Source organism: Pelodiscus sinensis, chromosome 1, assembly GCF_049634645.1.
Source record: "Pelodiscus sinensis isolate JC-2024 chromosome 1, ASM4963464v1, whole genome shotgun sequence".
Lineage (NCBI taxonomy): Eukaryota > Metazoa > Chordata > Testudines > Trionychidae > Pelodiscus > Pelodiscus sinensis.
This window is the reverse complement of record NC_134711.1, coordinates 253314461-253339572: the sequence shown is the minus strand read 5'-3', so window position 1 is coordinate 253339572 and position 25112 is coordinate 253314461. Positions and strand designations below refer to the sequence as shown.

General features: G+C 40.4%; 1 protein-coding gene across 1 annotated transcript in view; it reads left to right on the top strand.

Annotated features, from left to right (window-relative positions):
• The window catches only part of GPC6 (glypican 6), a 1157112-nt gene that overhangs the window by 903 nt on the left and 1131097 nt on the right, over positions 1-25112 (top strand). The gene's annotated exons all lie outside the window — the stretch shown is intronic.

Here is a 25112-nt window from a genome sequence, read left to right as displayed (position 1 = left end):
GCTTGGTCCTCTGCCCTGAGCCCCTCGCCGCCCCCATGAGGCAGGGTCAGAGCCCTGCGCCCTGGGCAGCTGCGCTGGAGGGCCGGGGCTATGAATGGCCTCATTGTACGCTCATTGAGAATTTGGTCTGTTCTGGCTGCCCCGCACCTCCCTGTGTGGGAGGGCAGGGGCACGCCAGGAGTGCCCGTGAGCCAGTGGTTGGTCACACCGGCCCTGGGAAACTTCTCAGAGTTGCTGCTGGGTGATTGAATCCAGGGAGCCGGCTTGTCGGTGGGTCCTGCCTCCCCTGCCCCTTCCTGCGGGCAGACAAGCTTGTCCTTTGCCAGTGGGGGCAGCGAGCGGACGGGGATCGCCCCCCCTACCGCTGGCGGGCTCCGCTGCCTGCGGTGTCTGAGTCCTAGGGGTGGGCACCTCCATTTGGGTTTTCCGTGAGGCAGAATGTACAGACAGCGAAAGCGACTCTTCTCCCTGTCAACATGACTCTGGTTAGTCACCTGGCAGCGCAGACTCCCACAGGCGCTGAAAATCAGTCCCCCAAGTCCGCCCCAAGCGCCAGATTCCTCCACTTCCATCCAAGAAAAGTGGAGGAACCTGGGCAGCAGCAGCTGCTGGGGAGATTTCCCCTGCTGCTCTGAAGCGCTGTTACAACAGGTTCATTTCAGCCCTTCTTTCTAGCAGGGATTTTTTTTTTCAATTTGACTGCCCGTTTTTTCATTTCCAATCGTGTGTTCATTGCATCTCTGGGACTGACAGAAGAAAAACGTGTCCGGGAGCGAGAGAGTCCTCTGGCAATCAGAGAGTAGAGCAAAAGAGAGGCATGGGGCTGACTTTTCATGCCCTACGGGGAGAAATCCGCTTTGCAAACTAGTAACGTTTTGCGGGTAGATTCTCCTGTTTGCGCTGTGATGTGGGTGTTCTGTGGTTTCTTTGCTTGCTTTCTGAAGTTGGAAACAGCGAATTTTTCTCTCTTTGGATTAAATAATGCCAAACGCTGCTGCTTACTGTTTACGATCTGGCTCTTTATCGTCATGGTGTAAACAGTGTGGTGCAAACATCTAAAGATCTCAGGCATGTCAATCCATAGAACAGGAATGCGGTTCCAATATAGCGATACATAACGGTCCTCCAGATCACCGGGTGTTAATAGCTCCCTTGACTTCCCTGGAGGCAGAATTAAATGGCACACTAGCTGAGGAGCTGGCCCATTGACAAATTTTGGACGGGGACAGAAGAGTGAGGGGCCTTTGCTTTTGGCAATTTAGAGACCTCTCTTCCATCGGCTCAGACTCTCTTATTCTGATTTCTGTGCCCTTTTTGAGTTTCTTGTCGAATTGCTAATCAATTTTATGAGCGCTTTCCGGTGAGCCACATGCCCTCCGAGTTTCTCAGTCATGCTTTCCCTTCACTTACGGTTATTTCCTTTTCTCAGACTGGCAGTGACAGGTCAGTCTGTGGCCTCTCCTGTTTTAAAAATCCTAGGGAATTTCAAACTTTTAAATGGCTTTGAGTAGACAGTTCTTGTTTTCAGCTGGAAGTTTTAGATTCTAAACCACTCTGGATTTGTTTTGTTGTTGTTGTTGTTTTTAGTCAATCAAGAGTGGACATTCAGTTTTTAAAACATCTTATTTAAGTGTCAGTTAAGCTTATGAGTTTCTGTTAATAAAAACTAAGACCTAATGGTTAGTTGCTAGTTAAATATTCAGATTAATCAGAGCTAAAGCCAAGATTCCTCTTATGTCCTCTTTTTTGCTTGCAGAATACAAAATTGATGAAGCTGTAAATGTTATTTTCCCTAAGCATTCTAACTTTAAAATGCAGTTGGCTTTTCTTAAAATTTAACTACTTTCACTCTGTATGAGATGATACTTTTAAGCAGCTTGCTTGGAGACTATGGTGTGCTTGGTTGTTGGGGAAGTTGATTGTATTGTGTTTAGGTAATATGTTTAGCTGTATGCTATTTTGCACATGCTGCTGAGTGCTTTTGCAATAATTGCTTGGGAAGGATATCCTGTTGTTAAATGGAATGCTGTCTTATTTGTCACTCGGCCCAATTATTATAAGCATTTAATCACAACAGCCAACATCAGGATTTATGGTGCTTGGTTTGCTTGATTTATTTTCCTTCCTGGTCCTTTTTTGACTTACGTGAACTATAATTGCGGGTTAGTGAAACAATCTATTGCAGCATTAATGTGTCAAGGTGCATCAGATTTCATATATTTGATTAACTGCTTAATTTTCAAAGAATTGTGATATTGATCACTTGATAGTATGTTTGAAAATGATACATAGTTTGATCTGTGTTTTGATGTTTAAAATAGTTACACTTTTACTTTTGTTTTTTAATGAGCATAAATAAGATAAGTATCAGACACGAGGGAACTAAGTCCTAAACTTACAGGACAAAACTTATTGAACACCATTACACCTTATCTACATACATTAATATTAGTAAACCATTATTACTGGGATTTGATTCATACAGTAAACCTGTCTCCCACAAACAGAAAGCCAAGACTTTTTAGATAAGCTCTTTTCACACTAGCACTTCTCTTATTTTTTTAAAGATTGAGTGGGGAAAATATAATTTTTTTCATAATATTTCTAGTGTTGCATATGTTTGTGATATAAGGCTGTTTTTCTGTACAGTGTTTTGATACAAATTAAAAATGTGTTGAAGTCAATGATAACATGATTATAATGAACATATTTATTTGCTGTTCTAGGGTAGGCTGCTATGTTAGTGCTAAACTGCTCAATGCCAGTTATGTAAGAGATATTAGATGTAGTAACTTGACCCTTCGACCATAAATATCCTGATTTTAGAGAGATGTTGTACATTGAATTCCAGTGCTGCAATCTACTTTAGAATATTTCATACAGAGGTCATTTCAAGCACTAGGGGCCAAATACTGGACTTACTAGCAAAGCCCCCAGTAGAAAAGCTTAATACTGTCTCGGTGGCAGAAACCTCACCCATGTGTTATCATAGAAAACAATGCTGCAATTATATATGTGGATTTTCATCCAGACATTGATATCAGTAACTTCAAAATCTACTCAACAATACCACAGTAAAACTTGTCCTTTTGTAAAATTGCTAGTAAATGAATCCACCTGTCATAGATTGGGTGAGAATATTGCATTAGAGTCTCACAAAATAACCTTTGTGTAAAAATATTGAGTGTGTAATTATATATGTAATTAATATATTTAAATGTGGGTATCATGAATAGAATATAATTGTTATGTATCAAGTACATTTCTTCAGGCTTCTTGTGGAGGAAGACACTATTCTCTTCTGTGGGTCAGAGTATCAGAATCTGACTCTTTAAGAGATTTTTATATGAAAGTGAAATGTCATAGTAAAAAAAACCCATTAACAGTACTTGTTAAATTCAAACCATGATTTCAACAACTCTAAACATCTGACTTAAGGCAAAAATTATTGAAAGGTTTGGAGTTCTATATATTATTTCAAAAGTTAGTGAGTCTTTTCTTATGTGGAAATGAAGAGCAGGATGAGATTCAGTCAACTTACAAAACACTACAGTGAAACTAGTGTGAGCAGAATCAAGCCCTTTATTTTCAAGGTCAGAAGTCTCCTTAATTTAACTTTAACAAAGTGTCTTTACAATGGCAAGATAGGGAACACTGGATTAAAGAAAACAAGCCTCTCCACCACCCAACACAACTCTAGCTTCTTGTAGACCATAAAACAAGAGTGAAAATTACTACATAATTATTCACATAATTGAGACACTAATGTATGTCAGAACCACCCAAGAACTTACGTCTTTTTTAGTGTTCTTAGAGTTCCCACCTCTCTTAATTGTCACTAGAATGCAAAAGGTGACTGGGAAAGTCTGATGGGTCAAACTAGTGTCAAACAACTTTTTTAGTTGTAAGTTCTACTGCCATTGAAGTCGGTGTGGATTCTGTGAGCAGAATAGCTGTGTAACTGGACACAAAGAGAGACTGAAAAAGGTGAAGGGCCTGCCTCAGAAGAAATGACTGAAATTACTGCAGTTATACTGTTGTAATTTTGTGAAATCAGTACTGGGCCCTTAGAGATTAACGTGTCCTTCAATTGTGCTCAGCACAAAGCCTGACGTGGGGATGGGATGTTATGTAGTCTTGCACTGCCCTCATGCTAGGGCTGCCATAGCCTCATTTAGCCTTGGTGTAAGTTAAAATCACCTTGTAGGCTGCCCTAACTTGTGTCTAGCTGCTTAGTATCCCTTTGAGCCATTCTAATAGCCAGGACATAAAATACTGCTGTCTCCACACTTTCCTACTTCAGTAGTGCCCCAGCTGATTTACCTGCTCTGGGGGCTTCTTAGAGGAGTGGGTAGCGCTTGCTACCTGTTTTGACTCTGCAATAGGGATATGAAAGGTTAACCTGTTAACCAGTGAGGGATGGAACAGCTCCCTGCCTGCCATGGGTAGGGTGCTGCTCCAGCCTGTGAGGCCTACCACAGATAATTAATTGATAATTCTATTAGGGTATATCTACACTAGCCCCCTAGTTCAAACTAGGGAGGCTAATGAGAGTGACTGAAATTGCAAATGAAGTGTGGGATTTAAATATCCCGCGCTTCATTAGCATGTTCCCAGGCAGTCACCATTTTGGAAACTGACTAGCCCGGAATAACTGCCCCGTCTACACGCGACAGTAAAAAGGGAGTTCAAAGTAAACCCCTAACTCGAATTAGCTGTTAAACCTTATTCCACGAAGAGTAACAGCTAATTCGAGTTAGGGGTTTACTTCGAACTCCCATTTCACTGCCACGTGTAGATGCGGGCAGTTATTCCAGGCTAGTCAGTTTCCAAAATGGCGACCGCCACATGCTAATGAAGCGCTTCATTTGCAATTTCGGTCAGCCTCATTAGCCTTCCTAGTTCGAACTAGGGGGCTAGTGTAGACGTACTCTTAGTCAGTAAGGGCGCCTTCGCTTTTAAAGTGTAGCAACAGCCCCAGGGCTCTTGCTACACTTCAAAGGTGAAAGCACTACAGGAAGCACAGGGCCAGCAGAGGTCTCAAGCAGCCCTGGTCTCATGCTGCCTACAGCAGTTCAAAGCGACAGTTCCGCATGGACCTTGCGGTAAGCTGGGAACTTTGGGAAGAGGAGAGTGTGCTTTGAAGCAGAAGCACAGCGTGGAGCCTGGGGTCTGCCGGTTTGAAATGCCGCCAGGAGCCAGGCATCAAGCTCCATGTAGCATTTCAAAGCAACAGCACCACATGGAGACCAGGGCCAGCAGGGGATTCCCCAGCTGACCCCGGGCTCCACGTGCTGGTGTCACTTTGAAACGCCATGTGCAGTCCACGCTGCACATGGCATTTCAAAGTGGCAGAGCCCGATCTCCACACAGTGCTTCTGCTTTGAATTGAACTCTTCCCACCCCCGCTGCCTCTTTCTGATAGAGGCAGCACCAGGGAGAAGCAACTAGTTAACTAGTGTGTCGACTATGCAATAAGCATTTCCTTATTGGATAGCCAAGTAATCGTTCACATCTCTAGCTCCAACCCAACTAGAGAAGCCTCTGGCCACATCGGGCCCAGTCACACCCATCACAGGCAGGAGCTGCTCTGCCTGGGCTGGAGTGACCCCTTCCTCCCCCATCTGCCTCCCCTTTAATCAGTTAATAGGTTAAATGTTTAACCGGTTAATCAGTTAAATGAGATTTTATATCCCTATTCTGCAAATGCTCGGAATGCCCATTGGAGGTATGCTTCTGCCATTTTATAGACACTTTTTGCCAGAGGATCATCCTGTGTGAAGTGCCGTAAGTCAACTATTAATAAAGCTCTTGTTATGTCTACACTGCAGTGCAAACCCAGGAATCAAACTCAGACTGAAGCCTAAACTTCCTTCCACTTACACACAAATCAAGATAACCCGGAGGTTGGAACCAAGGTTCTAGGATCCCACAATAGTGGAGAGTCCAAGCCTCAGTCAAGAGGGGACCCTGTTGCTTTAAGGAGGCGCCCCGCTGTACTTGTGCTCTAGGAGTCCACTAAAAGTATCCTTCAGTCCCACTGGATGACTTTTTTTGTGTTCTAGCCAGTAAAGTGTGGTGGACAGTCAAGTCTTCCCACACTAAACCATGAACAAAGGGCCAATGCAGTCACATTTTAGAAAGATGGTAGAATGTCTATAATATAGGCAGTTGGGCTTGGGCATACAAAATACAGTGTGGACACTGGAGACACAGATTCCTAATTTGATGTTATGAATGTAGATCAGGAGCCGGCAACCGTTGATAGGTGGTCCATCAGGGTAGTCTGCTGATGGGCTGCAAGATACTTTATTTACATTGACCGTCTTCAGGTACAGTACCCGCTGTTCCCAGTGGCTTCAGCTTGCTATTCCCAGCTAATGGGAGCTGTTTGATGTGGCAGCCAGCCTATTCTTGAGGCCTGAGCTACTTCCCACAACTTCCATTGGCCAGGAACAGTGAACTGCAGCCACTGGGAATTGCAGGGGTGTGCCTACAGATGGTCAATATAAACAAACGGTCTCGTGGCCCACTGGTGAACTCCCCCGACTGGCTACATGTCGAAGGCTGCTGTAGCATGAGTCTTTTTGAGATCAGGGCCAAAGTCCTTTTAGGCCATGATCTTGCAGTTACATATGTACATGCTTAATGTTACATACATGAACAGCCACAAGGAATTGAGAAGTGCTACTCACCTGATAATGAACTAAGAGCTTCATTCCCTCAGAAGCACCTCACATTGGCCACTCTCAGAAGACAGGATACTGGATTAAACAGACCACTATGGCTATTCTTATGCACTTGTTTTAATAAAGTTACACACTTAGGGTATGTCGACACTAGCCCCCTAGATCGATCTAGGGAGGCTAATGAGGGCGACCGAAATTGCAAATCAAGCCCGGGGTTTAAATATCCCGCGCTTGATTTGCTTGTTCCCTGCCGGTCGCCATTTTAGAAATTGACTAGCCCAAAGTAGCTGCCCGCGTCTACATGCGGCAGTGAAACGGGATCGCGATTTAAAGCTCTAACTCGAATTAGCAGGTATTCCTCCTGCAATGAGGTTTACCAGCTAATTCGATTTAGGGGCTTTCAATCGGAATCCCGTTTCACTGCTGTGTGTAGACATGGGCAGTTACTTCAGGCTAGTCAATTTCTAAAATGGCGACCGGCCAGGAACATGCAAATCAAGCACGGGATATTTAAACCCCGGGCTTGATTTGCAATTTCGGTCGCCCTCATTAGCCTCCCTAGATCGATCTAGGGGGCTAGTGTAGATGTACCCTTAGATAACTGCAGGATCAGGGCCTTCAAGAAAAAAAAATAATCCCAGAAATGTCTAATCCAAGTCACTGTCTCTATTAATGTTTAAACCATCCTTTAAAGAGGCCCAAATTGTGTTTTTGTTCATTCATTTCTTTTAACTTATAAACATTGCTTTGGGACTAAAAACTTTAAATCCTAGCTTCTGGAGGTCCAGAGCATAATTTGTCTGATGGAGTTCAAAATCCTGAAAAGAGGGATTCAAAATAGAAATGTCAGAAGTAATGCTATAATAATTAGTGTAACACTGAACCTCTGTACCTTGTACTATTGCAATACGGTTATTTTTTGCCTTCTGTTTACATTCAGATTTACAGTTGAAGAACATATGTAAAGCTATAGTACCCTTTGCATTATTAAGTGCTAATGTGTTAATCTGTTTTACAGCTTCTTTAGTATTTATTTCATTATATGGTATCTTGTACTGTTCAAAGACTTGTTGGTGGTCAGACTCCAAAGTGGTCATACACTGTGTTAAAAGCTCAGGCCATTGTTTTTATATGACTGCAATAAAGAATATGTGCATTTCATTAATGTTACGAGTTGGCTTTCATAAAAGGTTGGTCTCAGTTGAATGTATTGTTACTTGCAAATGGCAAATCTTATAACAAGTGATGAACAATAAAAGCTCTTCTGGATAATTTGTCTTTAAAATTACCACCTGCCATTTCTTTAGAATGATTTCAGGATCTTGCAGTATCATTTAGAGATCACTGTTTTATTCTGCACAATATATGTAAGAAAATTATGCATACTAATCTTTTTTCTGCTTAGTAAAGTAAAAATGTATAATTATGTTAACGTTTCCAGTTGAAATAAGAGGCTTGTACTTAAAACTCCATTACAGTGCCAAAGTAGCTGCACTCATATTACCAGCAAAATGAAATTACATTTCCAATGAACTATGACTTTGTGTTACCCTTCATACCTGGTTAATGGTCCGATCTCTCTGGAAAAGGAACGTTCAATTTAAAATAGTGACCATTTGTACTACCAAGCATAATTATTTTAGCAGTTTAAAAATGTACATCTACACATATTTCTAAGCATTGCATGCTAAGGCTAGTTTTTGAGAGCAGAATAGTTATGCTAAAATGGAGAATACATTGCAATCTGACCAAGAATTTTAAAATATACTGCAGATGGTAGAAAAACATATACATGCTAAAATTCATGATTTTATGGTCTTATATGTGTAAACCCTTAAACCAATGCAATTAAGTTAATTTCTTTTGCAGTTTAATTCTACAGTTTCTTCAACTACACCAGAAAACTCAAGAGTTCTTAATAAAACTGAATATCTTTCTAGCCCTTGGCTATAGAGTAAAACTGTTGTTAAGATCACCAACCCTCTGAAGTGCAATTTATTTTCACTAACATGACCTTTTACTTCAAGCAAAGTAAAACAGTGCTTTATTTCCTTGAAATATTTTGAAATACTGTTATTTGGAAGAAACAGCTTTCTAGGCAATTACTGTAATTCTAAACACAATAGAGGCGAACAAAACCAAGAATATTACAGATCCCACCTTTTTCAGCATTAGTTCCAACTGCTAACTGCATTCATAGTAATAATTCAGACTTTATTTTACACATCACACAGCCTGTTTCCTGTCAGCTAAGTTAGAAGATTATTAATAACACCTGAACAGTTACTAACTTTTGGGAAACATTGCCTATAAATCTGCTGTACGTACCATGTGTGGCCAGAAGGAGGCTCTACTGTGTAACTTCATCCTGAAGAGAGAATACCTCAAGCTACATTTTAGCCCAGTTATTGTGGAATTGATTTTCACGGCTCATGACAGAAGCTGTTTTCAGCCCAGGAAAAGGAAGTGGCTAAGGCTGATACTCCTAACACAAACAGCAAATTGCTCGATAGCTTTCCTAGCCTGCAAGGTCTGTTACCTTAAAGTTCTAATGGCCTTTTAACAGTGTTTCCAGCTGAGCAGCAGATGTAAAAGATACTGAACACTGAGAGCTGGGATTTTTTTCCACCTTGAAAGAAACATTTTTACAGACACTGCACTAACAATGGAACCTAAGACCTATTCTGTGACCCATTGGGTTTAAAATAGCAGGACAAGTCTTATGAAATGAATTGAAATCTTGACTTCTTTTTTTTTTTTTTTTTTTTTTTTGTGGAAGCCTTATAGGAATGTTACTGTTCGTTGTTAAGATGTGGTTAGATAATAAAAATCTTATATATGTCATTATGTTTATCGTATTGAGTGATCCCAAAGCAATATACAAACCATATATACAGAGCACCAGTGAAATGAAGCTACTTCTAGGATTGAAAAGCACACTCCTAGGATGCAGACCAGACAGCATCTCTAACTTTGTGATCCTATCATGTGCCTTAATAAATGTTCTAGAACTTAATTTATCTGCACCCAGAAAGTTGAAAGGCTGAGGCAACTCTTCCTACTCCAAGATTTCCTTTGTGCTTATTAAGCAATCACATTAACCATTACACACCATCTATGCCCCTCAACTCTGTACAACTGGAGCCTAGCAGAAATACATATGTTTTCCCAAGTTGAAGCAGCATTAGCTTGTTACTGACAAATTGCCACAGCTCAGAGTGGCAATAATATTGTAACAGTGGTAAGCTATGAAGTACATGTTTGACAGTGGAACTACTTAAGGGTTTTTTCTCAGATTGTGTTTAACAGAACTATTTTAGAATTTAGGATTTTGTTTCCCTCCCCCCCCCCACCCTGCTGTAATTCCGAGGCATATTCTGTCCTCTCTGAAGTCCTTTTAGGATTAAGGGGATGGCAGTCTATACCTGATGGATGCCTGAAGAACCTACAATTAGGAGAGTCCCTTTACCTTGGAAGACTCAAGGGAGGGTACAGAGGGGTTGAGCCATCTAGTCCAAGTTGTTAGGAGCAAGAGGAGGATAAACCAGTGGACTTCCTTAGAAATGTTCTAATCTAAGAATGAAGTGTGCTTGGGGATGTAAGAGATATGGAACTGCTGGTCAGTAGATGGGGAAAATGGGAGGTTGGATGGATAAGGAGAGGCTGGAAATAAAGGTAGTTCTTCTCAATTGAGTTCAAAATGAAATTGCAAGGAACCTTCCAAGTCCTGCACACTATCCTCATGTGTTGTAGGGTTGCCCGGTGTCCGGTATTGGCCCAGACAGTCCAGTATTTGCGGCCTCTGCCAGGTAAAAAAAATTAAAAATGCCAGACACGTAAAATGCATAATAGCCCCAATTCTGAAAACCAACAAAATAGAACCGGAGTCCTGTTTTTCTCGGACAGAAGGCCACTTGTGATATTCTTCCCGGGGGGAGCAGAGAGCATGGGGATTTAAAGGCGCAATGACTCTTTATTTTTGTGCAAGTTTCTTTTGCTCAACCAATTTTTTTTCCCGTCATGTTCAGTATTTTTTGTATCTGGCAACCCAACATGTGAGTTGTATACACTGGTGAACTGTGATGGCTGCCCATTAGTTTCCAGGGAGTGTTTTTTAACCTAAAATTATGTGAATTATTTATATCCAGGCAATTTGACAAGCTGCCCCCTTTACTTTGTGGTGGTACAGTGGAAGTTGTGATGGGTTGAAGCTTCCTTTGGTATAATTTAGAAAGGTCTGTCAACAGGGTATTTTTGTATGGAATCCTTATTTTTGGAATTTGTTTCCACCTTTGTCATCTTCAGGACATGCTATAAAAGTCATCTATTCTTCCAGGCTTTTCCTGGAGGCTGTAAAGAAGGCCGGGCAAGCTCAGATATTTTGGTGATAGTTACCAATATCAGAACCTTCACATGCATTGGCAATCATGTGGTGGAAATGAGAGAGCATTTTTTTCATTAGTCTTTGAAAGTCTTCATGTCTTCATAGCTGATATGCTGAATTTTGCTGGTTCCTGCTAATTTTGTTTCACCTAGAAATTTCAAGTTTATTGAAAAAAAATGGGTGGGTTGTAGATGAGGATCCTGTTTGATTTATTTATGTGTTTTGTTTTTTAGAAAAACCCACTGCACACATTCAAATCTTGGAGCATCTGGGAGAAATATTTAAACTAACACACAAGTAGAGATGTCGAAACACAATTTGTGTCCCAGTCTATCACATTTTATCTAATCCATAGTCAGCAAATTTTGGAAGTGTTGATTTTTAATTTTGTGAGTGTATTTGCTTTTACATTTGTGTTACTGCTTACAGAGCTGTGAAGGTGTAGTAACAAATAAAAATGTGGTTAGACTTAAAGGTTCTTCCATTTCCCCCATTTTAAGCTTTTAAGGAATCTCTTTGTAGCTAAGAGGTTCTTTTAAAACAGGAGAAACTTTATATAAAACACAAGTAGTGTAGAGTGCATGGTCCTATATACATATATATATATCGATACACAGATACACAGTATGCAAACATACTATAAATATTTCCTTCCCTAAACTTACAAATCCACCGGCCAGTACTGATCTAAAGTATTAGATGATTCTACATGTGAGCAATTTTGTATCCTGGGATAAAAAGGGCAATATTAAATATGCATTGATAAGAAATAGGAGACAAATATCTTCAGTACTTTTTCACTCAGTCTGTATTTTCTTTAACTAATTAGAACTGTGACCATTCACATTGTCCTCTGGTCTGAACTTTCATACCAAATGTGTATTTCAAATGGTTTTGAAAATGTAAAAGGAAAAATAAAGTAGGCCTAATTGAGATGAGAAAACATCTTTAAATACAAACCTTTTTTCATTGATAAAGCAGAGACTCCTCTGTTAGCAGTGACAGTTGCAAAAAATCAGGAAAGGCAGACCACACTAACAAGTTACAAAATGGGCTGCAGTGACACAATTGAGATTTAGCTGTTTCTGAACAGAAAATCAAAGTCGAATTTAAAAATGAAAGGCTGTGTCTACACTGGCATCCCTTCCGGAAAAGGAATGCTAATGTAGCACTTTGGAATAGGCAAATCCGCGGGGGATTTAAATATCCCCCGCGGTTTTTGCATTAACATGGCTGCCGCTTTTTTCCGGCTTGGAGATAAGCCGGAGAAAAGCGTCAGTCTAGACGTGATTCTCTGGAAAATAAAGCCTTTTCTGGAGGATCTCTTATTCCTTGAAAGTAGGAATAAGAGATCCTCTGGAAAAGGCTTTATTTTCCGGAGAATCACGTCTAGACTGGCGCTTTTCTCCGGCTTATCTCCAAGCCGGACAAAAGCGGCAGCCATGTTAATGCAAAAACCGCAGGGGATATTTAAATCCCCCGTGGATTTGCCTATTCCAAAGTGCTACATTAGCATCCCTTTTCCAGAAGGGATGCCAGTGTAGACACAGCCACAGTGTTTAAAATCTTGGCACAAGGAAGCTTTATTTCTTGAACTGATGAAAAGACGGGAACAATATTCCTTAACTGTGTCTGTTACAAGATAGTCTGCCATGCTGGCAATGGCCTAGCAATGAACATTGTTAATTGAATACCTAGAACTTAACTAAAATGCATTGAGTAAATGCAAACACCTGTCTTTGAAATGTAGCCTGGCTGATGCAGTGAGAAGATATCCAAAAAATGTTTTCCTGAAATTGAAAACTGAAACAGCAGTTAATTTGTTCATAAAGCTGATCTTTGGAAGTGTAGGACCTTTCTTTTAATAAGAACCCCAAAAGCTTTTTAGACTTTTATTACAGAGATACAATACACACCATAAAATGTCACAATTTCACTCTAACCTGGCTGATTATCAGATTAGTGTGTTAAACAAGTAAGAACAAATTCTTGCCCTTTTCCATATCCATTCAACTCAATGTGGTTTAACTAAGGGCAGGATTTGGCTAGAGTTGTCACCCACCTGGTTTTCACCTTGACAGCCCAGACTTCAACTTGTGTGTCTAGGTATTATTTAAAAGCCTGGATGTTGTTGCATTATTTTTTTAATCTATAGCAACTCTAAGCAGAAGTAATCAGGCAGCACTCAGCAACAATCACTGACACCTCTGGGACTAAGCTGTTCAAGTGGCTCGTGGCGGAGTGTGTCTTGCAGGGGTTGAAATTTGAAGGAAGAAGCAGAGCAGGGAGCAGGGCCTGGGGAAGAGTTGGAGAAGGGGGAGGCCTTGGGCAGAGCAGGAATGGGATGGGAAGTGGACCAGTTACCAGCCATTATAAAGGTGGCAACCCTAGATTTGGCAGAGATTTATTAAATTATTTATTATTATTGTTATTGTTATTTTGTTATTAACATTTATTATTTATTTTATTATTATCAAGTGAAAAGTATGAAATAGAAAGGTAAGTGTCTACAGCTCTAGGACAGATGCAATACTGTATAAATAATGCCTACTGGTATACTACCTACAGTTATCCAGTGCAAACCCACTGGACTCACTGAGGTTATGTCTACACTACAGGCTTCTTGCGCAAGAAGAGATCTGCTGCAAAAACGTCTTGCGCAAGAGAGAACCCATACTGCATGGACACTCTTTCGAAAGAAAGCGCTGATAACTATCCACAGAACTGTCACCAGGGCACCCGTGCTTTTTCCTCTTTCCTGTTTTTGTGCAAAAAGCCCCCCTGTTGCCCATCCACACATGCCTTTTTACTCAAGAACTCTTGGCCTTGTATTTGGTGGGGTTTTGTGCAGACAATGCCAGATTCTTTCTTACCCAAAATGTAGACAAATATGACTATATTATTATTATTATTATTATTATTTATTATTATTTATTGGTCTAATAACAATAACTTGAGTTCCTGAAAAAACTTTGGCTTTCACTGTACTAAATGTTATACAAATACATAGACTTGCAGAACTGCAGGAATGCTCATATCCTGTCATTACTGAAGTACATATTGGTTTAAAAACACTTTTCTGTTACACAAAGAACACAGTACTAAGAAATATTCTCATTTTTTGAAAATTATCCTTTTAAAGAACATCAGTTTGATATCCCACTGAGATTTCTACAGTAATTGATTAATCCTTTGTCAAGATATCTTTGTACCTAGTTAATTAGGAATTTAGAGTCTGAGTTTGCCTTTTTTAAAGACACTCCAGATAGACACTGTAAATCACTGTCTATTGCACAATCAATGTGGAGTAAAGAAACTGTCCTTTCACAAAGCCAAGCCACAAATTCTTTACATCTTGTGTGCCAAAATCTGATTACTGGTGGATACTTAAGTGAATAAATTCAGGTAATTGATCAAGTGGAGCTTTTTCTAATATAGGGGGTAATTCGAATTTTTCTCTCCTGATTTGTACAAAAGAGAACAATTGACAGTTCATCTATAGTTTGCAGTGCAGCAAAAATAGATGTAATAGACAGAGTATGTAGAACCTCAATTAAGATTCTACAAATGCAAAGTCTGTTAAAATTACAGCTAGTGGGCAGTGCTCTCTTTCTTAGATATACCATGGCTGTGTCAATGATGTTAGATTTCACATTCCTTCAAATATTTACATGAGTTTTGATTATTAGTTTGTGACTTCCTGTCTTCAAAGAGAAATCTCCTAGAGGAATATTTATTTTCCATACTTACGAGATCAGGCATTGTATCCTGGAAAGAGAGGTAATGCAACTCTTGGGCTACGTCTAGACTGCAAGCCTCTTTTGAAAGAGGCTTTTTCGAAAGATACTTTTGAAAAAGCCTCTTTCGAAAAAGAGCGTCTAGACTGCAAGCAGTACTTTCAAAAAAGCAAGCTGCTTTTTCGAAAGAGAGCACCCAGACAGTCTGGATGCTCTCTTTCAAAAAAGCCCGGTTTGCATTCAACAACGCCTTTTTTCGAAAGAGCACTTTCGAAAAAAGGCATTCTTCCTCGTGAAATGAGGAGTACCGCCATCGAAAGAAAAGCCGCGTTCTTTCAATTTAATTTCGAAAGAACGCAGCTGCAGTCTAGACGCAGGTGTAGTTTTTTCGAAAAAAGGCTCCTTTTTTTGAAAAAAACCCTGCAGTCTAGACACAGCCCAAGGTTTATGGATACATAAACAGAGGAATCTTGAGTAGAAGTAGAGAGGTTATCTTACATCTGTATTTGATATTGGTGTTACTGCTGCTGAAATACTTGTCCTGTTCTGATGTCTGCTGTTCGGGAAAGACTGAGAAATTGGAGAGAGTTGAGAGAGGAGCCAGAAGAATAATGAAAGGATTGAAGATGTCCCTTATAGTGATAAACTCAAGGGTCTCAATTTATTAAGCTTATCCAAGAAAAGTTAAGGAGTAAATTCATAGCAGTCTGTAAGTGCTTACATGGGGAACAAATAATTGGTAATGGGCTCTTCAATCTAACAGAGAAAGTTACAATAGGATCCAGTGGCCTGAAGTTGAAGCTAGACAAATTCAGACTAGTAATAAGCTATATATTTTTGACATTGAGGGTCGTTACCATTGGAACAATTTACCAAGAATCAAAGTGGATTCTCCATCAGCGCTGATTTGTTAAATCAAGATTGGATGTTTTTCCAAGAAATGTGCTATTGGAATGATTTTAGGGATTGTCAATGGCTTGCGTAATATTGGAGGTCCAACTAGGTGATCACAATTGTGAGGGCCCTGGAATTGAAGAATATCTGTGATGCAAAATGGAAATTTGATCATTGTCTCTTTGCTGACTGTTTGTTTTTCAGCAAGTTGGCCTTGCTGAAATATCTGCTTCTAATTCTAGAAGAAACTTTATAGGGCTCTTGATCCCATGTAGTATAAATACCAGGAAAGTCAATGTCAAGGAGGAAGTACTATATACTTGAAGGAGTGATCCATAAAGTTTCTAATCTAAATACGCAACAAGTCAGTTTTGGGTTTATAAGTATTAATCATCTGGAGAAGCACACATGTAGCTTTGGTGTTGATGTATATAATTTAGTTTAGGTTTTATAAGTGTGCTATAGTGCAGCGAAAGCAATAAACCTCTCTAAGAAGACTATCTCAATCTGCCAAATTCATTATATTAATGGCTAGTGATTTTCTTCTTGTTCCATTCTTTGAGTTGACTATGATGTAAGGAACTGATCAAACTGTTGAAGGCAATGATTTCTAGATATGAATCATACTGAAAGGAAAAGGGAAGAGTGAAGGACTGGGGATCAGTACTTTGAGATTCCTATATCTTCATCTCACCTTTTTATGGAGATTTTTAGCTGTACTATAAAATAGCTGAAATCAACTTACAATGAATATGCTACTCCATGTTTGTCAACATGCTAGTGTAGGCATATGTAGTAACTTGGGGAGGATGTTCCAGTAACAAATAGCTGCATGATAAGATTAGTAGAATATTTTACTTTTTGATAATCTTGCATTAATATGAAACAGACAGGAATGTGGATGCCATTATCTGATGGTCTATGAGTTCAGAAAGTTAAATTAGAATACCCATTTCACAGTGGGTTCATTTGATTCTGTCTGCTGCTGCTTCAGTGACTAATAATTACTGATCTGCAAGGCCCCAATTGTGTAAACAGATCCAGACAGGTGAAGTATTAGTTGTGACAGGAACCTTACATCGAAACAGAGTCCCATAGAAGGCAATGAGGACTTTGTGCTGATGTAAGGAAATATCTGTATTAATCTCTTTGCAACACTGCGGCCTTAAATTGCAAAGGCAAGGCCTGTAGCATATGCAGCATACAAATAGGAGAATCACCTACAAAAATATTTATGGGCTAGATTTTCCAACTTGCTTCTATAGAACTCAAAATTCATTCTAAGAGAACATTTTTCTTTCTTTTTCAACTCTTTTTTTCTATTCTTCCTATCTCACACAAGCTTCCATTTCAAGGGAAGAAAAAGTCAAGAGCAAAATAATTTCATCATTTTCCTCATATTTACTGGAATACTTAATTTATCTTTACAGAAGTGTTACAGTGCAATCTGGAGGAAGTCGGTTGCTTCAGAATGTTCTCCATACATCGTAAAGAGGGTCTAACATGATACTTATACTTCCATAGTCTAGTCTCAATTTAAAAGAGCTGAGTTTCCTTTGTGAGTATGACGTCTCAGTATTCCTATTCCCAGTGCTAACTAGACATATTGTAGAACTCAACTTTGGGGTGAAAGAGGTCAGCAAGGATTCTGATAGGAATTGTTATTTTATATACTTGGCAAGTCTGGGCTAAGCCGCCTGGATCCTGTGCTTCCTGGCAGGGTCTTTGTGTGTGCCTCAGAGGCTCACAAGGCAAGGGTACCCCACTCCAAGAGCCCTTTTCATCATTGGCTGGTCCGGGGTTTTGGAGGTCAGTCTCTCTGATAGTCCAAGGGTCCCTTGCTGGCAGCCCAACAATCAAGAGGAGGGTCCCACCCACTTGCTCCATGTTCTGGCCCAGGGCCTTATGAGCTAGCCCAAAGTGGGGCTGTGAGGCCTGGCCCTTGCCCCACTGAATAGCAGTTCCTCCCTGGGCCACTTCCCAGCCACTCCCTGGGTACCTCCTTTCTGGCGTCTTGGAACAGGCCCTATTAGCTTGCTATCTTCCGGGTTTGTCTTCTGCTCAGCCTCTCCTCGCCTCTCTTCTGGTCCGTTCTTTTTCTCCTTCCCCCGCCTTGCCTGAGGGAAGGATTTTATGGTGTGCCCATAAGCCTTAACTGGGAGCAAGTGTTCTAATCAGCCTTCTTTCTGGGCTGGCTTCATGTGAGCTTCAGGTATCTTAATGGCTGAGTTGCGGTCTCTGGAAGCCTACTCAGGGAACATAATCCCACATACCCAGCTCCCAGTGTACCTGCCTTCCACCAGACTTCTGCAGCCCCCTGCTTTTGGGCTGCCACAGTACACTGCACAAAGTGTACAAGAGGGGTCTGAACATAGATACAGCCCTGGAGCAATTAAGATGATTTCATTAAAATGAAGTTGCAGCTGTAGTAGGAAGACATAAACACAAAGAACCACTCCTTAAGCATCAACTAGAAAACTCCCTGACTGGGAGTTCCTTCTTATTTTAAACTTCACTTGCAACGCATCATAGTTGTCTCTGGAAATGTGGACGACCGAAGAACTCTGTAACCACTCCACAACTCCCACTTACATTATATATGAATTCAGTGCAAGTGGCCTCATATAGTCAAATAAGATAAACAACCCAAGGGTACACTGGGTGAACTAAGAATGCATTTAATGGGATTGGATTGCATTTATTCCATTTCTAGTAGACTATACTTCAAAGAGTATGCTGTTCAAAATATTAGGTGAGGCAGCAAAGAAAAAATGTACAATACATAGCAGGGAGTTGCACTATAACAAAAGTTAGGTTTGTAGTAAGATCATAGTGTTGCTTGATCCTAAAGCTTGTTTTTATTGAAGCTGTATCTATTTGAAAACCAATCAGGACAGCTGGTTTCTACCCCAACCTTTAACCTACTCCTTTAAGAGAGATTTGAACTAATTCCTGGTTTTATCCTTCTGTTGATATTGCTAATTTAAGTATTAAATAATCAAATATTCCCCTTCTGAATGTGGCTGCAACTCAATGAAATTCTAAGAACTACTAGGGAAAAATGTTTGATTGTAGAATAATTTCCTAAGGGACTTGGTGGAAGCCTTATTACTTTAGTAATTTCATACCTAATTGGATAAATCTTACACAGCCAAATTCACTATCACTTTATGTTGCTTTCTGCCAACGGTAATGAAAAGCCTGATTGCTAAGAGTTCTTTGGTGGATTACATTGCAATGGCAAAAAGTGTCAACAACTTCACAACAAGAATGAAGTGAGAATATGACCTGAAGGAGTTATTGTAGCCTCAGAAGAGGGCAACTGTAGACAAAAAATGTGTGTGATTAAGGAGCCTGGAAATCAATTGATGCAACAACTCTGTTCAGAACCTTTGGATTCTTGGGAAGGTTAACACTATTGGGAGGGGGGCATGCGGGTGTTAACACAATTTTCTGGATGTTTCTGCCTTTCAGATAGTTAACTCTTTAGACTTGACCCTAATTGATTTGTCTACAATGGTTAAAACCATAAACTGTGAGTCCTAGAGAATGCCCTGAAATGCTAGGGTAGCAGGTAGTGAATTAACAGGAGGCCAAGAGAGCCAATAAAACTGAGTATGGGCTTTTGAATTGGAAGTGGTGGCCCTTTCTGTTCTTGTTGTGTGGCCAGAAGACAATGTAGAGGCCCTATAAGAAGCCAGGGAGCCAGGCATGGAGAATTCAGTGACATCCATGCCTAGCAAAAGACTGTCTTGACATTATAGATATTTGGGTAATACAGGGAATGTTTAGTCAGACACAATTAGGTTATTTTCCTTATTTTGGATTTTGTTGGACTTATCTGTGTTGAGCACATGTAACTATGCCCTTAACACTGTAACTTTCCCAAACTGAATCCCTGTGAAGCAATTCTCTGGGTTTTTAATCCTTTTTCAGTGGTTCTGTAATGGGAATGTGGAAACATAACCAGATAACCTGTTAACTGGTAAGCATCACCCTTACTGAATGATGTTTACTAGTTCCAGTTAACTATTGGGGGCTGGAGCAGCTCCCCACCCTCTGTGGGCAGATAGGCACATCACAGGCAGAGGCTGCTCCCGTCATCTGGAATAGCCCCTGTCTGTGGTGGGCCTGGGTGCATCGCAGATAGATCTGGGCTAGAGCAGCACTTTGCCACAGAAGGTGGGGAGCTGCTCTCCATCCTCTGCCCCTTTTAATTGGTTTACCGTTAAATATAATGGTTAACCAATTAAACAATATTTTACATCCCTACTCTGTAAAACATTTAGTGGCAAGGCATTCTAAAGTCTCTTGTGGGCCCCTACCTTCTGCACTTGAATTGCCAAAGTCGGAAAGAGCCTTGATAACTGTCCACTCCCACCATGCCAAATCCTGATATGAGAAATTGAAAATTATCTGTCCTCCATAGGAATAAATTTCCTGCTGAAGATACATTAGCCTTAATTGCTGCTGACAAGAGAAGTAGTCAAGAGTGAGCATAAGGATACTGACTATTTTTTATTAATTTGTAGCTCAGAAAAGAAACTCATATTATCTCTCTTTCTCAGTCTTTCACACACAGACACCATATGGAAGACATTATTTTTGCTAGTGGCATTTTTTATGGACTATAGTCAAAGGACTGTAATTATGTTGGTTCCCAGAATGTGAAAGGAAGGTATTGAGGCCTACCCAGAATATGTCAAATGAGCACCAGTTTAATTGTAAGTGTAAAGGAAAGGCAGCATTGTGAGATACAGGAGATAAAAATAAAAACAAAATTTGATTGGATGACCAACAATAACCCCGCTTGTAGGGAAGTAAGTAACTCAGACAGCAGTATGCAACAAAGTGCTGATTACCCCAAATGGAGCAGATGAAAGTTTTTGTAAGGGCAGAATGAGACAACAAAAATCTAATGTCAGCAATTGTCAGGCAAGTGGAGGAGTACCAAAATACCGAAACAGGATATATAAGGTTGGATGGAACAGACCAAGAGCAGACGGGTTGCGAATCCAAAAAGCTAGGTCTGATCAACCAGAGCTCCCTCCCTGGCGCTGAATCTCACTGCCGCACATAAGCTCCGAAAGGGGAACAAATAAGCTCCGAAAGGGGAACAACACCAGTCGTAAGTTGTAACGAAAAATCCAAAAAAAGGAAAAACATAAAGAAAAGAATATCTCCTGAATCTAAGCAATGCTTCTATCTTTCTTAACGTGAGTATTATATATTTGTTAACTCCATAAATTGTTTAAAGGTAAATCAGGAGGGTATATCTGTAGGAGAAGTTGTTATTTCTGGGTTTTTTTAACTGTACTGTTTTTCTAATTTTTTCTCTGTATATTATATTGTCTTAAAAGAATAAAAAATAGTGAATTAATTTAAATGAAAAATTAATTATAAAGTAAATAGAAAAAATAAAAAATCTTTGTTTGACCCTAAAAAAAAGTATTCTTCTGTCTATGGTTTCAAATCCTTTAAAGAACCAAACCCAGTTACCGAAAACGAAACAGCAGGAATATTTAATTAAGGAGGTTGATCCAATGGGAAACTCCAGTTAAGAAGCCCCCCTCCAAATCTTTCATACATAACTATTAGATAGAACGATAGGGAACAGACTATACCTGTGTAAAGATATTCCATGTTGTACTATCAGGATGGTATTGAATATGTTCAGTAGATCCTTATGCTACTGGATATTTTTTAGTTTCCTACTTTTATTCAGTCTAGCCATGGACTCCACAATGACAACAAGGGCAGCAATGATTGTGGCTGCTGTTGAGTGAGAGTTTTAAAATTCCCCATTAGGGAAAAATGATTTGCCTAAGAATCCAAAGATCCTTTGAGGGTTACAGAGATATCACTGGCCAATACCACAAAGGCAGTGTGATGCAGAATTAAGCTGTAAGCTGCTGTTGGAAACCACCAAGATAATGAGTCAGTTCTAGAGAAAATCTTTTCATTAATTTTTAATTGGGCTGCTTTTCAAGCAACTCATGATCTGCTTATCAAATAACAATAGGAATTCCATATATCACTGAGTTTAAGAAATTATTTAAAATTTTGAATTTAATACCTGCCACATGATGAATTCATTGACTACTCTGTAGATCTTTACACACCTGCTTTTTCACATGTTTCTACAGGCTGGAAGAGGAGGAAAAAACAAACCAAATCAAACCTTCCTTATGTCTTCAGTATTTACATAAACCCTGACAAAAATGCAGTATTTATGGTAAAACTTTAAAAACACCAAAAACATTCTGGAAAGGTTAATGAGTACAGTACATCTCTTTCTGAGAATTAACATCATTATAATCTTTTTTGGGATATTCAGGATTTATGGAGCAGTTTTCAGTAGAATTTTATAACAACAAAATACACACACATTTTAAAAACATCTATTGCTAAACAAATAAGAAGTTCACTGGACATTCAATATCAAAATATTAATCTTGAATTGTGAGTAATTAAGTTATGGTTCATTTAGTGACATTAATTTGTCCACATTTTACATTAGAGGACTTGAAATACTTGTATACCTGTGGTGAGTAGACATTTTGGGCAGGACAGTGGTCTGACTATGCTAAGGGACCATAATAGATATAGATATTTTCACTTCAGCCTGGGAGTGGAGTAGACAAGTAGTCCTATATCTTTAAGAGGAGATGATGATTGCAGAACATAGTTACCCATTTTCAGAGGGTAGGAGAAGAAGCAAAATGATGGAGGTGATACAACCCTGGTGCCATTATTGTTTTAACCTGAAACTCTAAGAGGGTCGAGAAAGTGCATATGGGTGGAGTGAGTGGCTAAGGGCATGTGGTAGTTGTAAGAGGGTTCTTGAGGCAAGTCCTTCACTGTCATACCAACTGCTCATTACAAAAACAGTCCAAAACTAAAGAAAGCAGTTGAAATGGCTTAGTAGCATTTTGACAGTATTATCAATGCAAGAATCAAAACCATACTTGCTGAGCAGATGACTCAGAGCTGCATTAATAAATTGATGCACCTGGTGCAGATTTGCACATTAATAGCCTACCCAGAAACACATCTGATCCACTTTTCACAACATACTGGAGTAGCTGGAGTTTGCTGAATAATAACTGCATTAACTCAGCATGATGTCTTTGTGAGTGAGATGAGGTAAAAGTTCATTTTTTCAAATAAGGACAACATTGTTAACTGATGTGCCGTGGGATTCCAGCTTGCAGTCTTCTTCACTTGAGTGTAGTTCTTCAGATAATTTCTTCTGGCTGGTGTATTAACCAAAATAATTCTTTTCGCATTTTTTATATTTCTAATATCAGCATTTTTTGGCTTGCAGAATTATTCATATTTTCTGGTAAGCTATTTCACATGGCGTTAAATCATGAAATGTAACTGAAAGATTTAGGAGTGAAGCTGGCTCCCGAGTATCTGGGTAATGCCCTCAAATTGAATATTGGATTCATTCCCATAGATTCAGGAAGTGATAAATTGAAGAAATCAGCTTTGATACGCTGGAATTGTTGGTAAATATAGTTTCATGTAAATATTCCCATGTTTCGCTATATGTCATTTTCTCCCATCCCTTCATTATTTTTTTTAAACTTTTTTCAGATTTACTTGTAATTCTGGTCCTAGAGTTTCAAAGTGTTGCTTTGTTTGCTAATTTTACAATCAAAAAGAACATAATTGAATGTGGTCTTATCATAGTCCATCTACAATCCACTCTACTTTCAATACCCTTTACATGTAGCATTCTAGTAGGAATGCTTCTTTTCTTTTTACTAGTTAAACAGAAATCTAATTTTGCCAGGATAATCATCAGAAATCTGGTTTATTTTGTGCAAGACCAACTTCTCACTCTAGGGGTGTGTCTAGACTACATGCCTCCGTCGACGGAGGCATGTTGATTAGACAGATCGGCAGAGGGAAATGAAGCCGCGATTAAAATAATCGCGGCTTCATTTAAATTTAAGTGGCTGCCCCGCTCTGCCCATCAGCTGTTTGTCGGCAGATCGGGGCAGTCTGGACGCGCCACGTCGACAAAGAAGCCTTTCTTGATCGGCACAGGTATGCCTCGTGAAACCAGGTACCCTAACTGTCCCTGACTGGTGAACTCCCTGAGTGAAATCTTGTATGTGGCAAAAATCACAAGTATGTGGCAAAAATCTCTTGGACTTCACTGGGTCCAGGATTTCCCTCACTAACATTTCCTTTACTCTTTGCAATTTTTTTTTCATTTGGGCTATTGTACCCTTAGCTTGGGAGATATCAATTCACTGGTCCGGTAAAATATTAAAAAGAGTACCCAAGCATACCCTTTGGGATGTGGGTCAGGAAAGGGGAGCTGCCATCTAGTGCTGCAGAGTGAAGTATTGCTTGTAGAAGTCTGATACCTGCTTCTTCTGAGCTGCATGAGACTACTGGAACACAATGCCACTCTGCAGATCCAGTCCCATACCAACAACGGAGACATTGGCTACATGTCTTGTTCAATAACTTTAGCTCATTTGTTCCTATAGTTCTTATCAAACATCTAATTTAGTCTAATATTGATTATTATCTGTAATTTCTCAACCCATCCATATTCACTCATTTTTTAAAAACCCATTACTAATAGTTCTTATTTACAATCTGATAACATATTCACTTAAACTCTCTAAATTCCCATTTCTTTTCAGTATACAGTAAACTTCCAATAATCCGGCACCTTTAGGACCCAGGGGGTGCCGGATTATCAGATATGCCACACTATCAGAAGGGGGGGGGGGGCTATGAGAGGTCTGGGGTGGGGTGGGGGGGATGCTACTGATAATCTGATCAGTTTCAGCAGCGTCTGAATCGGGGACGCCTGCAGCAGAGCAGCTGGAGTGCTGCCAGGTTGGTCCGGTAGCGCCGACCCTTGGCGCTGCGAGACCAACCTGTCAGCACCCCAGCTGCTCTTGGGGATGCCTGGGGCAGAGCAACTGGGGTGCTGATGGGTTGGTCCTGCAGCGCCGCTCCTCGGCGCTACTGGACCAACCCGGCAGCACCCCAGCTTCTCTGCCTCAGGTGTCCCCAAGTCAGCCGCTGCAGAAACTGATCAGCAGCTGACTCCAAAAAGCCAGAGGCAGAGCTGGGTTGGTCTGGTAGCACCAAACCTCGGCACTAAGGGGACCAACCCAGCAGCACTCCAGCTGCTCTGTCCCAGGTGTACCCAAGTCAGCTGCTGCTGAAACTGACCAGCAGCTGATTCCAGGAAGCTGGGGCAGAGCAGCTCTGTCTCGGGCTTCCTGGAGTCAGCCACTGGTCAATTTCAGCAGCGGCTGAATCCGGGACAGCTGGGGTGCTGCCGGGTTGGTCCCACAGCCCTGAGGGGCAGTGCTACTGGACCTACCCGGCAGCACTCCAGCTGTTCTGCCCCCTGCTTCCCGGATTCAG